Here is a 13775-nt window from a genome sequence, read left to right on the forward strand (position 1 = left end):
CGTTCCACCACACCTGTGGGGAGAGGGGTGAATGGCTAGCCAGGTGCAGGAAGAGACATCTTTCTACCATTGTGTTGACTTGTAAATTTTGTTTTCTCCAAAATGATGTATGGCTTGCAAATTGAACATGGTCCTATCATGTTAAAGGACATATGACTATAACCAATGGTAGTAAAGGGCACCTAATTGCAATTTTTGCTTCTGTACTTCCCACTTGCAAAACTATAAAAACTAAGTAGAACAAAGGGCCAGCTTGCTCTCTCTCAGATTTCTATTGGAGTTGCCGCTGCTTGGCCAAGCTAGACAATAAAGCTTTGATGTGTAATCGACGGATTTTGTTCGTGTCTTCAATGTTTCGAGTCCCTCCGGGTTAGGCTTAACATCATGGACACTTCAATGTGATAATGACCAGACCCACTTCAGGGCTGAAGAGCTTATTCCCCTGATTTTGCAAGTGCTGCAGGCAAAATCAAGAAAACTGCCCTTCCTCTGCTGGAGGAAGCTGCTTCCTCCAAGGCTACGCCCTCTTTCCAGGGCAGCTACCTCAATGGTCAAAGTCAGTGAATAAAGGCCCAACCTGCTTAGAGCTCCCCATGGGGTTGACTAAGGCCTCTGTTACAACCCTCTGCTCAACCCCGAATCCTTTCTGTCCCCTCTTAAGAGACAGCATATGTACTATAATTAGGTTCACTCTTTAAATGAAAAAAAGTGGATCTCAGAAAGGTTAAGAAACTTTTCCAGAGCCACGCATCTCTGGATGGAAGGACTAGGATTGGGACCCAGGCATTCAGAGGCCCTAATGCTCAGTCAAGTTTGCATTTTCATGACCAATAAAGCAAACTGGGTAACCTGGCTATTGTCCTCACAGTGGACTGCAAGAAGCAAATCAGGAGATGAAGAGTTGCAAGACAAGGCACCTCAATCAACTGTTATCAGTCAAAGACACCAGCAAATAGAAGCTACTCTAGACCTTTCAGACCAAGGGGCTGATTACAGAGTGATAGAATGGCTGAGAGGCCACAGAGAGAATAGGGTGGCGGCCCAGAGACTAGAAACTGTGCAAAACTGGCTTGCCAGGCAGAAGGGGTAATGGAAACAAGTGATGTTATCAGAGCCCAGAGACTGGGGCCAACTGGACAAGACTAGGACAACAGCACAGGTTGCTACAGAGACACGAGAAGTCAGGTGGGGCCAGAAGCTAAGGAAGAGACACGGCTCCTTCTAGAGATACCAAAGAAAGCAGAAAGAGGTAAGGAGAAATAATACCCTTATGTCGCCCCTCGGACACCAAAGTGCAAGGGAGCCTGGGAAATATAGTTTCCTATATCACAGAAGAGCTCTAAGAACAAGTCTGTGTTAAAGCAGCCCCCAAATACAGCTGCTCAACTGACAATGAGGAAGTATAGAGAAACACTCCGAAAGTACAAAAACAAGAATTAAAAAGGCCAATTTGTCAAAACTTACTGTCATGGCAAGGAGTCCTACATACTCCAGCAGTCCCTATGCAAACAATAACAGGAGTAATAATGCCTTTCACTTATAAGGCGTGTTGCTATATTACTACTCAAGTTAATAATTGGTGTCTAAAAGGAGGGTGCTAAGAAGTTTCAATTATTCTCTGCATAGTGAATCTGGGAAATCTATGCTATGTTCTAGAAGGATTCCCATCAAAAAAATAGTGAGTGTACTTCATTGAGTATAGGACAGTGCCATAAGCAAAATCTCACTTGCATAGAACACTCTGCTCCCCCTCCCCCCACTGTCGGCTAAATAAGGTATTAATGCAGCTTTGCATCCGGATGGCCAGGTTTGCCTTCATGATTTTATCTGCTGTTTGACAGAGTAGGAGCGAGAACACAAATTCTTGCCCTCTTCTCAGAAGCCCGCTGCCAACTTCTCTGATGCGACAGAAATTCTTGGGGGCAGGGAAGGAGAAAACGGAGGAGAGAAAAAACTCAAAAAGAAAACCTATATCACTAAGAATCTCCAGTCAGTGCTGGCTTCGTCAGCACAGATGCTAAAATTGGAACAATGCAAGGCTTAGCCCGGACCCTGTACAAGGATGACGGACAAATTTGTAAAGCCTTTCATATTTTGCTTTCCTTCTTTAACGTTCACAGGTACATCACAAAAGCTCCAAAAGGCGAAATGGCTAATCCAACTAAGGGCACTTTCTGCTTCAAACCCTATTCCCAAATTACCTTAAAAAAAAAAAAGAATCTCTAATCACAATATTCTGCAACCATTCAATGTTTTGCTCTTCCAAAGACATCTAATATATATTTTTAAAAATTATTTAGATTATAGACCCTCCAGAAGGACTGCAATTTGTTTACAAATAAAGATCATAAATATACTTCAGTTTTTTCCACTTCCCCACCTCAACAAAACTTCTTCAAAGTACAGTGGTACCTTGAGATACGAAGAGACCAACACACGAATTCTTTTTAAGATAAGAACAGCAACTCGGTCCGTATTTTTTGTTCGAGATCTGAGCGAAATTCCGAGATACGAGTCGTGATTTGGGAAGCTGCAGCTAGTTGGCGCGTTGGCGCAGGGGTCCAGTATCGGCAGTTTGATATACGAGTTGACTGACTTACGAGCTCGGTTACAGAACGAATTAAATTCGTGTCTCAAAATACCACTTAATTAAAACCCAAATGGCTTGAGATAGGTTCTAAATTAGAGGCTTAGCTTTGCTTCTAGCTACCTGTGTGGATTTGGGCTAAATTAACTACTCTGGGCCTCTATTTCCTCATTTCCAACATGACACTACTGAACTAGCTAACGTTCACAATCCTTTCAGCCCTGACATGATTCTATGGAAAGATAATAAAAGTAATGTACGAAACCAAGTAACTTCCACTTACTCAACATCGCTCAAGCATCTAATTGAGAGACTGTTGATCAGAATTAAAAGTACCATCTGGCCCTGGCCGGTTGGCTCAGTGGTAGAGCATCGGCCTGGCGTGCAGAAGTCCTGGGTTCGATTCCCGGCCAGGGCACACAGGAGAAGTGCCCATCTGCTTCTCCACCCCTCCCCTTCTCCTTCTCTCTGTCTCTCTCTTCCCCTCCCGCAGCCGAGGCTCCATTGGAGCAAAGATGGCCCGGGCGCTGGGGATGGCTCCTTGGCCTCTACCCCAGGCGCTAGAGAGGCTCTGGTCGTGGCAGAGCGACACCTCGGAGGGGCAGGGCATCGCCCCCTGGTGGGCAGAGCATCGCCCCCTGGTGGGCGTGCCGGGTGGATCCCGGTCGGGCGCATGCGGGAGTCTGTCTGTCTCTCCCCGTTTCCAGCTTCAGAAAAATACAAAAAAAAAAAAAAAGTACCATCTGTGTCCATTATATAGAGAAATTTTGACCTCATTTTTGCTCAGTTGACTGTGATCTCACCCAGAAATCCTCAAGTTGGGTTCTAGGGTAGTCTGACTGCAAAAAGAGCCTTACCCTTCTCCCTCCCTGTATTATACTCCCTGCCATGTAGTGCCATCTGTGACCTGCCATGTGACTCCCTGTGGCCGTGATATTAGCCAACATGACACAAACAAATGCTTTTAAAATACATGCAGTATTGGGCTTACCCTCATCCTTGCTCCTTTGTCATGCCAGCAAAAATACTAGTCCAGCATGCTTGAGAATGAGGGACATCTATAGCAGGGACCAGTCTTCCCAGCTAAAGCCAACAACCAACTGAGCCCCAGACACATAAGTGAACCCAGCTAAGATCAGAAGAGCTATGTGCCCAACTCACAGCTGACCACAGACACGTCAGTGAGATCAGCTGAAATCAGCCAAGCCCAGATCAAGACCTGCTGAACCCCCCAAACCGGTAAGCTAAATAAGTCATTATTAATATATTCCACTGAGGTTTAGTAGTTGCTTGTTATGCAGCATTACTGTGGCAAGAGATCATGAATACACATTCCTTGGAACACTAGTCTGCAGCCAGACTAAAATGACTATTTCCAGAACAAATATTCCTTAGCAGTGAAACAAGTTTACAACATACTGCATGCCTTCAATTTATCTTAGAGGTTCCCAACACACATTACTGCTTTCAAGGCTTGAAGAAGCCCCACAGTAAAGAAATCTATTTAACTTGATCTAACGCATGTTTTCCTTGACCTCTTTTACCAAAGGCCCCCATGTATGATTCACTAATCAGATTCTCCCCCCAGCCTTAGATCCCAAATCTGGGTTGAGACTCTGCCAACCTTCTTGCTAGTCAGGCCATGCATTTTGTTGGTCTCCTCCTAGACAGTTAATGGGCCCTTCAGCAACAAATGAAATAAACAAAACACGAACCTTAAAAGTACTCTGAAATCGCAAAAGCTTATATTGTTTATAACCAAAGTTTAATTAGAAATGAAGGGGGATGTTCCACAAATAGATGAAACCCATACACTGCCTTCATCTATTTTCATTTTTCTTTGCTATTAAAACTTGAAAGAAAAAAAAAAAGAAGAAGAAAACCTAATGCTAACTTTGCCACTGCCTCCTTAACATTCTTCAGAAGCCCCCAGAATGCCATCTTCTTACCAAGGTTCACAAGCCTTTGAGGGCTCTGAATCCTTATCCATTTCTGCTCCCATCACCCTTTCTCCCCTCAGTCTCAGGTATACATGTTATCCATGCTGACGTACTTCCAATTCCATCACATGGGCCATGAGCTAGTGCTCTAAAACTCTCCAGCGTTCGATCCTATTTCATGTGAACTTGAATTATGCAGCTTTGAAGTAATATGACATAAAAGCATTAATATAATCTCACACTAATTTTAATCGATGTTAAAAGTCTTCAAGAATTATAGTTTCACCCTGGCTGGTTGGCTCAGCGATAGAGCATCCACCTGGCATATGTATGTTTTGGGTTTGATTTCCTGTCAGGGCACACAGGAGAAGCAACCATCTGCTTTTCCACCACTCCCCCTCTTCCTTCTCTCTCTCTGTCTCTACACTTATCTCTCTCTTCCTCTCTTACAAACATGGCTCCATTGGAGCAAGTTAACCCCAGGTGTTGAGGATGGCTTCATGGCCTTGTCTCAGGCACTAAAAATGGCTCGGTTGCTGAGCAATGGAGCAGTGGCCCCAATGGGCAGAGCATCTCCCCCTAGTGGACTTGCCAGATGGATCCCAGTTGGGGCTCATGCAGAAGTCTGTCTCTGCCTCCCCATTTCTCACTTAAGAAAAATAAAAAATAAAAATAAATAAAAAGAATTAGTTTTGAAGCTGCTTGAGTGGAGGGAACTCTAAACTCTCTTTATAGAGTAGCCACAGGGTGGCGCCATATTAGCTACTAAAGGGAAATACCCACCATCTCCTGTCCAAATTATTTTTGAATTATGGAAATTCTGAATTTGCAAGGACTTCAGAAACAAAACTCACATAAAAGGTGACCTCTAGGACATGAAATTTATTGTGCTAGAAATTCCAACTTACCTCCACACGGAAGCCCAAACACAGAGAGTTCATCCAGCTAACTTCAATTTATCTGTCATGTGTCAGTTGATATATTACTTCTTTAGGGAAACTTTTACCCGAAACCGCCAAAACAGGTTGCAAGGTCCTCTCATGATAGAAATAACATATTTTAACACTTTCCCACTTTAAATGCCTATTATTTCATCTGCTTTATGGGGAGGAATCCTAACATTCCATTCTAGACACAGAGCCCAGTATAATGCCCGGCTCATAGGAGATAGTAAATGTCAGATGGGTTCAGGCATAGGTGTGTGGGAGGATGGATGGATTGATGGACAAACAGATAGGAAATAGTCAAGTAGGATAGGCCACTGAATACAACATGGCTGATTTTCACATCTAGTCTCTCCTTATCCTTTCCCTGACCAACCTCAAGAAAAGATAGCTACAAACAGTAGGCAACAGTAGAAGAAACACAAGAAAAAAGAACCATAATAATCACATCAGCTGGATAAGAGTGATCATTATGAGTTTGGAATTAATGTAGACCAGTTTTTGAAGTGAGAACATTATCAAAACTATAAAAGACAATGAGAAAATAAAAGTAGGACACAATAGTGTCTTTCTTTTGCTAATCACAGAAAATCTGCTGAAGATACATCTGTTATTTTTGGAGACAAACACATTTTCACTAATTTCTGAAAGTGAAGGATTCCCTCCAAGAATTGTGCTATGTCATGACTGTGACCTTGTTGATGTAGCAAAAATATAGGGAGGCTTTTCTTCAGAGCTCCATGGGATCAGATCTCCTGCTTCCCATCACAAACCTCACTGGAGAAATAGTTTTGTTTCTCCTCTGCTTTCAGCCCGGACACCAAGTTTACTATCTTGGTTACCCCATGAGTTGTCTTCTCAATGGAGACAGAAATAAGTGAAAACACAGATAAGACATTTTAAAACCAAAAAGGTCTTGTCTCCGATGTTTCCTCTCACATGCCTTTTGACCCCAAACCAAACACTCAATGGCACTTTTCGGCAGAGCTAGGAAAATGTGCCACTGATAGAAACATCCTGCCAACTGACACCAGGCCGTAGCCTCAGGGAATGTCACAGGGATGACCTTTTGGCTATGTATGTGTACAGCCTTGTTCTCGAGGCTTTAATTTTACTTGAACTTTCTTTTGACCTCTTAGACATGGTTTTTAAAAACAAGGGCTACACAGTATTTTCCTAAGCTAGAAAAATCCAAAACAACTTTCTATAGATTATTTCAACCCTGAAGCTAAGCAAAGGCCTAATCTGCTGCTGATGTTTTTCAGGTGCCACATTTCCCTACTGCCTGAACTCCCTAAAAAAGCCCCACCTAAAAACAGAAATGAGAATATGGCCACTTAGTTCTGTCATCACAAGCCACGTCAACGGTGGCCACAGAGAACACTGTAGTGGGTCCCCCGGGATCTCAGCCTCAAACACATGATAACAGCCCTGATTCTTGGATCAGCTCTGTCCTTCAGAAGCTCGTTAAACTTTCAGGAATTCATTTCTGCCTCCTACAGCCTCTTTTTCTGCATGCATTCTTTCATGACATTTGCATTCCCCGGGAAGAGATAAAAATGACACCGAATAAAACAGAAAGCAAACTTCAAACTTCAGGGAGACCTCTCAAGTAAATGCTCCCAAATAAAGGGTGATTTCTTCGCTTTGTTCTTCCCTTTCTCTCATAAAGCCCCCTACAAAGTGAGTGAAATACCTCAAAGTAGCTAATTTACATAAAGTATCCACCAGGGAAGTAAATCCAGATCCCTTTTGTGGAAGGGAGCCCTGGTAGCTACATATTCCCTGAGACCATCGCCACCAGGACTCCCAGAAGGCACAACTCAGTTCACCCTGTGTTTCTTGCCAATGCTATTCCCTAATTGGCCACGAATAGTTACAGTCAGCCCCAGTAATTTCTGCACCCTGGATAGTATAATCTCCTAAAACATCAGCTGAGAGTTTAGGGGCCAAATTTTTAAATAGCATCCAATTAATAATCTCAGTAATAATGAAAGAACTGCCCAACTGCTATGTGAATTGTGAAGCCCAAAGTGGGAGCTCCGCTAAGTGAAGCAAAACTATGCTTCCACCACCTGTCCCCCCATCACCTTCTCCATGTTCCTTCAGCAATGGAAATTCTGCAACTGGATAATGTAAAATGTGCGCTAGTAGCATTTCAGATTTTGATCACTTAGTCACCATTTACTGAGCACTGACTATCCTGGGATATAAAGTTAAAAATGATTGACAGCTAATCTCAAAAGAAAAAAAGAAGCTTCCCATGGAATCAACTCATTCACTCAAGAAATGATTGCTGCGCCTGACCAGATGGTGGCACAGTAGATAGAGCATCGGACTGGGATGCAGAGGACCCAGGTTCAAAACTCCAAGTTCATTGGCTTTAGGACGGGCTCATCCAGCTTGAGCGTTGCCTCACCAGCTTAAGCATGGGGTCGCTGGTTTGAGCCCAAGGTCACTGGCTTGAAGCCCAAGGTTGCTGGCTTGAGTCCAAGGTCACTGGCTTGAGCAAGGGGTCACTCACTCTGCTGCAGCCTCTTGGTCAAGGCACATAAGACAAAGCAATCAATGAACAACTAAGGAGACTAAGAAGCTGCAACAAATTGATGCTTCTCATCTCTCTCCCTTCCTATCTGTCTGTCCCTCTCTCTGTCTCTGACACACACACACACACACACACACACACACACAAGAAATGATTACTGAGTACTTGGCATTGTTCTAGGCACTGAGGCACTGAGGGTGTCACAGGGAACAGTGTGGACAGAAATCCCTGCTCTCATGGAACTTTCATTCAGGATGGGTAAAAAGTTAGTAAGTGGTCTAGGTACTAGAAGATACTAAAGGCTATAAGCAAAAAGGCTAGTGGAGGAAAGGGCTGGGACTACAAGTCAGATGGGGCCAGTGCTAGAAGAGGGAAAGACCCGGATATAAATTGGGGGGGGGGGCAATGTTAAACGGGAGGTAAAGGAAGGCCCCCACTGGCAAAGATTTGAAGGAGGTGAGCAAACATCCTACAGACCCCGGGAAGAAGAACATTCCAGGCAAAGGGAGACCATGCAGAGGCCTGGGGGGAGGCACGCCCGGTGTGTGTATAAGGGACAGCAGCTGGGTAAGGTGGCCTCGGAGTGAACAAGGGAGAGTAGAACAGATGAAGTCAGAGAGAGAGAGCAAGGGATGGTGCCCGGCCCTGCAGGCCTGTGTGAGAATTTCAGCTTTTGCTCTGAACGCGAGGGGAAGCCATTAGACTGGGGGTAGAGAGACATAATCTGACTTAGATGAAAAGGAGAGACATAATCTGACATGATTAAAAGGAACACTCGAGGTGCTGTGTTGAGGACAGATTACAGGTGGACCAGCTAGAAGGCTAAAGCGAAACGCACATGAAGGAGGAGAGTGACTGGCAGTGAAGAAGGTTCGACTGGGGATCTGCGTGTAGAACAAACAGAATTTACTGACAACCTGGATGTCAGTATTTCAGAGTAGTTCTTTTTAAATTTTTCCTACTTAAAATGTCTGTAAAGCTCCAAATTCGTGTTTTCTGGGTTTATTTAATGTTCTGATAATATGCTAATTTACATCTCCAACTTTTATCTTCCAACTGACCCCAGTAATCTGCTTCTAAGATATTTCGCTAACTTATCTTCATTCAAGCTTAGCATGCCGATCCACTCCCAGTCTCAGCACTGGTGAGCACGGAACGAATGCTCCATTCGCGCAGGCCCAACATTCCTCTGTTCCTGGCTTCTCCATCTTCCTTTCTGTAAACCCCGACATGAAACTCCACAAGTTCTTCCTGGAAACCCTCTTTTGTACACTTCTCTCCCTCACAGTTTCACAACTGTGCCTCCCCTCTGGTGCCAATCACAACAATCTCCCAGGGGGTCTCCCTGGCTCCAACTTCTTCATCGAGACCACCTCTCCAACCGCCATCAAAATGACCACCTTGCCAAACACCATCAAAATGACCACCTCGCCAACCGCCATCAAAATGACCACCTCACCTAACACCATCAAAATGACCACCTTGCCAAACACTATCAAAATGACCACCTCACCTAACACCATCAAAATGACCACCTCGCCAAACACCATCAAAATGACCACCTCGCCAACCGCCATCAAAATGACCACCTCGCCAAACGCCATCAAAATGACCACCTCGCCAACTGCCATCAAAATGACCACCTCGCCAAACACCATCAAAATGACCACCTCGCCAACCGCCATCAAAATGACCACCTCGCCAAACGCCATCAAAATGACCACCTCGCCAACCGCCATCAAAATGACCACCTCGCCAACCGCCATCAAAATGACCACCTCGCCAACCGCCATCAAAATGACCACCTCGCCAACCGCCATCAAAACGACCACCTCGCCAAACACCATCAAAATGACCACCTCGCCAACCGCCATCAAAATGACCACCTCGCCAAACGCCATCAAAATGACCACCTCGCCAAACACCATCAAAATGACCACCTCGCCAACCGCCATCAAAATGACCACCTCGCCAACTGCCATCAAAATGATGTTCTGAAAGCACAAATTCTGTGATGTGAACTCGCAGCTTTCAGGCATCCACTCTGTCATTATGCCCTGGCTTCAAGGGTCTCACCTGATGGCTTGTCATAGCTCTCCACTCCTCAACCTCTCCTCCCTCCCTGAAAGCTGTCACTGTCTCTGTCTGGGCTGAGAAAGGGCATTCTTGCTCAGTTCCTCACTTTAACTTTCACACATGGGCCTTTCCCAGCTCCCTTCTGTTCAGCCTTTCCTAAATCTACTCAGCCACAAAGACTCAGCTCAAATTCTGTCCCTTCTGTACAAACACACCTGACTCCAGCCCCTATTCAGATATGAATGAAGCCCTTTTTGTCTGACCTTTCATTAGGCCCTCATGTCACAGGTGTATGCCACATTTCCTATGAACTTCAAGGTCATATACATTCCAGCTTTAATTCATCTCTATGCTCTTTAATGAGATATAGAATATTCAAAACATGTTTACTGAGTTAAATTATTTCAGTGAAATACATGAACTGAAACATACTGCTCTCCATTTAATTTTAATCTCTAAAAGTGGGGATCTGAAAAATCCTAGAATTCTTGGAATAAAAGTCTCACTCCTTTCTTTTTCTTTCTGTTTCTCTTCTGCCATTTTGTTTCTTCCAGTAACTTTGATTTTAGACAGGGTGCCACAGAAAAACTGGACCAAAAGTTACAACTAGGATTACTTCAGATGATTATGCTGATAAGCACATCACACCCCAAACTGTAATCCAACTGATCTTTGATTTACAGTAAAAAAAAAAACAGGGACTTCGTGGGAGAGTAAACAGGAATGGAGTGGGCAGTTCTAGTACAAAGTCACTAGGTTTGGCCACACTGAGATCTCTGGGTATAGAGAGATCTGGGGCCACATGGTAGTAGAAGCAAAAGAAGAAGAAGAAGGAGGAGGAGGAGGAGGAGGAGGACGACGACGACGATGACAATGAGGGGAATAATAATAATAATAATAATAATTTGGTTTTTACTTAAACATTCGTGGTCTATCACCAGACAGGAGTCCTGTTACATCCCAGAAATTACCGCGCAGCCTCCACCAGTATGTCCTTAAATGGTAAGACTTCACCGACTCACAAATCACCATTGCAGAAAGTTAGGTCCAGACAGTCCCTAAGACAGGCTATTCTTAACTTACCAAGACAAAGATTCTCTCCCCTTGATTCTTACTTCTTCAAGGCAACCACCTCTGACTTTTCATTCATGCAAAAAACTAGTGTTTGCCAGTACCTAACCAGAGCCATGCATGGCCAGTGCCACCTGAGGAATACTGACATGTTTCTCTGCGTTCCAGAGATGACGGTGGGAGGCAGACAGCCATCAGGGAGCCATGCAGGTATCAAATGACACACTATGATTGGTGGGAGAAGGAAACAAAGATGGAACAGGGGATGAGATTGAATCCAATGTCTTCTGTACATACTCCCTTGTAGAGGTGATACCTGAGCTAAGATGTGAAGAGGAAGTCATAAGTTTAATGACAGACGGTGAGAGAGAAGAGAGCCTTCTTGGCACATGGAAGGACAGGACACAGGCTGAAGGGAGCCAGTGCTACACTGTGGTAACTTAAAAAAAAAAACAACAATAAAAAACAAAGCTGGAGGATGAGGGAGAAATGGCTAAGAAGTTAGAAAAGATAACATAGGTCAAACAGAGCTTTGTGGAAAGTGGAAAGGAAAAATAAAATCTCATGCCTCAGAGGAAAGGGCAGAGTCTGAGATCATCTTCAGCGTGCTAACGTTCTCTACTCATCAGCCATTACCTCCTTTAGTCACACTTCTTTTGAGACAAGCAATCCCACCCCAAACCCTCAAAGGAAATCCTTAGTAGCACAAGACACGATCCTCTCAACCACAGAAGAGTAGACAGCAAGTAACTAATAAGAATATCTCTTAGGGGCATTTGACCTTGGAAGCCCTAAGACACACAATGGCTAGAGCTAATTAGTGATGAACACTGAACTAAAAAATTTCCATGGATAGTGGGGCTGAGGGACATGTTGGTCATGTGGAGACATGTGCAAAAACCAAAACAAAACAAAGAAATACTGGTACTAGCCCGGTGACAGCTTTGATTACAGAATGCAGCTGGGTGGCCATCTGGGATTTTTGAGCCCTGGCCTTGAGGGGACTGGCACCTTTGCTGTTGCACATTTGTAACGCACCCTGTTCTGAATATAGTCCCCATGCTGTGAGAAACCCAACCCACGTGGAGAGGGGCTACAAGGAAGAGAACTGAGGTGCTTCAGATGACATCCTAGCTGAATGCCCACCCTACAGCCAGCATCACCTGCACACCAGGTGAGTCATCTTGAGCATTCCAGCTCCTCTGAATCTCCAGTTAACTGCAGCCCCAGCCAACACCATGCAAAGCAGAACTGCCCAGCTGAGCCCAGCCAGCCCACCGCCTCTTGAAAGATGATAATGATAAATGGTGGTGGTGGTTTTAAGCCAATAGGTTTTAAGAGTATTTTGTTACAGAGCAAGAAGGAACTAAAACAGAAACAGAGCATGGTAGTGAATAAGATAAGGAACAAATAAAGCAGACACACAAAGAGAAGCAGAAGGGAAGGTCTAAGCTTAATTCTAGACTTTCCCACTCTAGTTTCAAGACACTTGATTGAAGTTTGTTCTTTTCCCTGTAATTCAAGAGATCTCATTTTCTTGACAATTAAATGGCCTTTACTACAACCAGTTCAATCAAGGGCTTTATTGACTATACCACCCCATATTACCCTATAATAGATCACATCGAAATTGTACTACCATATATTGCAGTCACCATTTTACTCATGCTTCTGCCAAAGAATTCCTGTTTCTTTAGTAAGCAGCACTCAGAAACTCACCGTCTCTACAACGGTGGTATGGACAAGACAGTCTACACCTGTGACCTGCCTTAGGGTATCAAAAAGATGGATTGCAAAGGTTTCAGGGAACAGAATAATTAGAAGGTATAAGGCCCAGCCAAGCATCTCTTATGGTAAGGGTATCAGATATGTCCAAACAAACAGGTGACTGGGAAATGTGGTGCTAACATGATCACTAGTAACTGAAAAGGCAGTCAACCTTCTCTCCAAGCACTCCATTATATTTCCATATTTTAGGTAACTCTAAAGTGATGCAAGTTGATTTTGCAGTGATAAATTTGGTGCATATTCATACAAATCTAAGCCAAGGCACATACGGATAGAAGATACAAATGTTTCTATCTCCCTACTCTGAGACACTCATGAACTAAAAACATACATTGCTCACTATTTAGAACACATGCTCCATGAGGAATAACATGTTTTTATACGTTCTAATATCTATAGAGAGTATGTACTATTTGTATATTGCAAGTGATGAGTATTAAAAATTAGATTACTATTCTATTCGTTGGCACTCCTCCAAAGACAACTAGCCTTTGGCCAAATAATCCTATGCCTCACTGGTTTTCCAACCCACCAGGAAATTCCACACTTTCTTTCATACTGTTCCTCCATTCTCTCCCTGCTAAGCTCACTATTATCCTCCAAGACCGAACCTAATGTCATTTGCTCTGTGAAGCATTTTCTGACACTTGCCAACCTCTCTGCCTTTTCTTAACAGATTTAATTATGCCTTCATCTAGATGCATGTAATACTGTTTATGTCTATAATTCTTAAAATATTTACTGTATGTATTATTTTGAACTGCTTTCTCAGTGACATTGTGATTTCCTTGAAAGCAATGATCAAATACTATGCATTATCGACT

General features: G+C 43.7%; 1 protein-coding gene and 1 non-coding gene across 7 annotated transcripts in view; one reads left to right on the forward strand and one right to left on the reverse strand.

The window, feature by feature from the left end:
• PLCB4 (phospholipase C beta 4) overlaps nucleotides 1–13775 on the reverse strand; it is a 387833-nt gene that overhangs the window by 300881 nt on the left and 73177 nt on the right. The gene's annotated exons all lie outside the window — the stretch shown is intronic.
• On the forward strand, nucleotides 1994–2097 carry LOC136309774 (U6 spliceosomal RNA). Its single transcript, XR_010726418.1, has one exon. It is a non-coding gene; the product is annotated as a U6 spliceosomal RNA (small nuclear RNA).

The sequence above is a fragment of the Saccopteryx bilineata genome, chromosome 6, assembly GCF_036850765.1.
Source record: "Saccopteryx bilineata isolate mSacBil1 chromosome 6, mSacBil1_pri_phased_curated, whole genome shotgun sequence".
In the NCBI taxonomy this organism is placed as follows: domain Eukaryota; kingdom Metazoa; phylum Chordata; class Mammalia; order Chiroptera; family Emballonuridae; genus Saccopteryx; species Saccopteryx bilineata.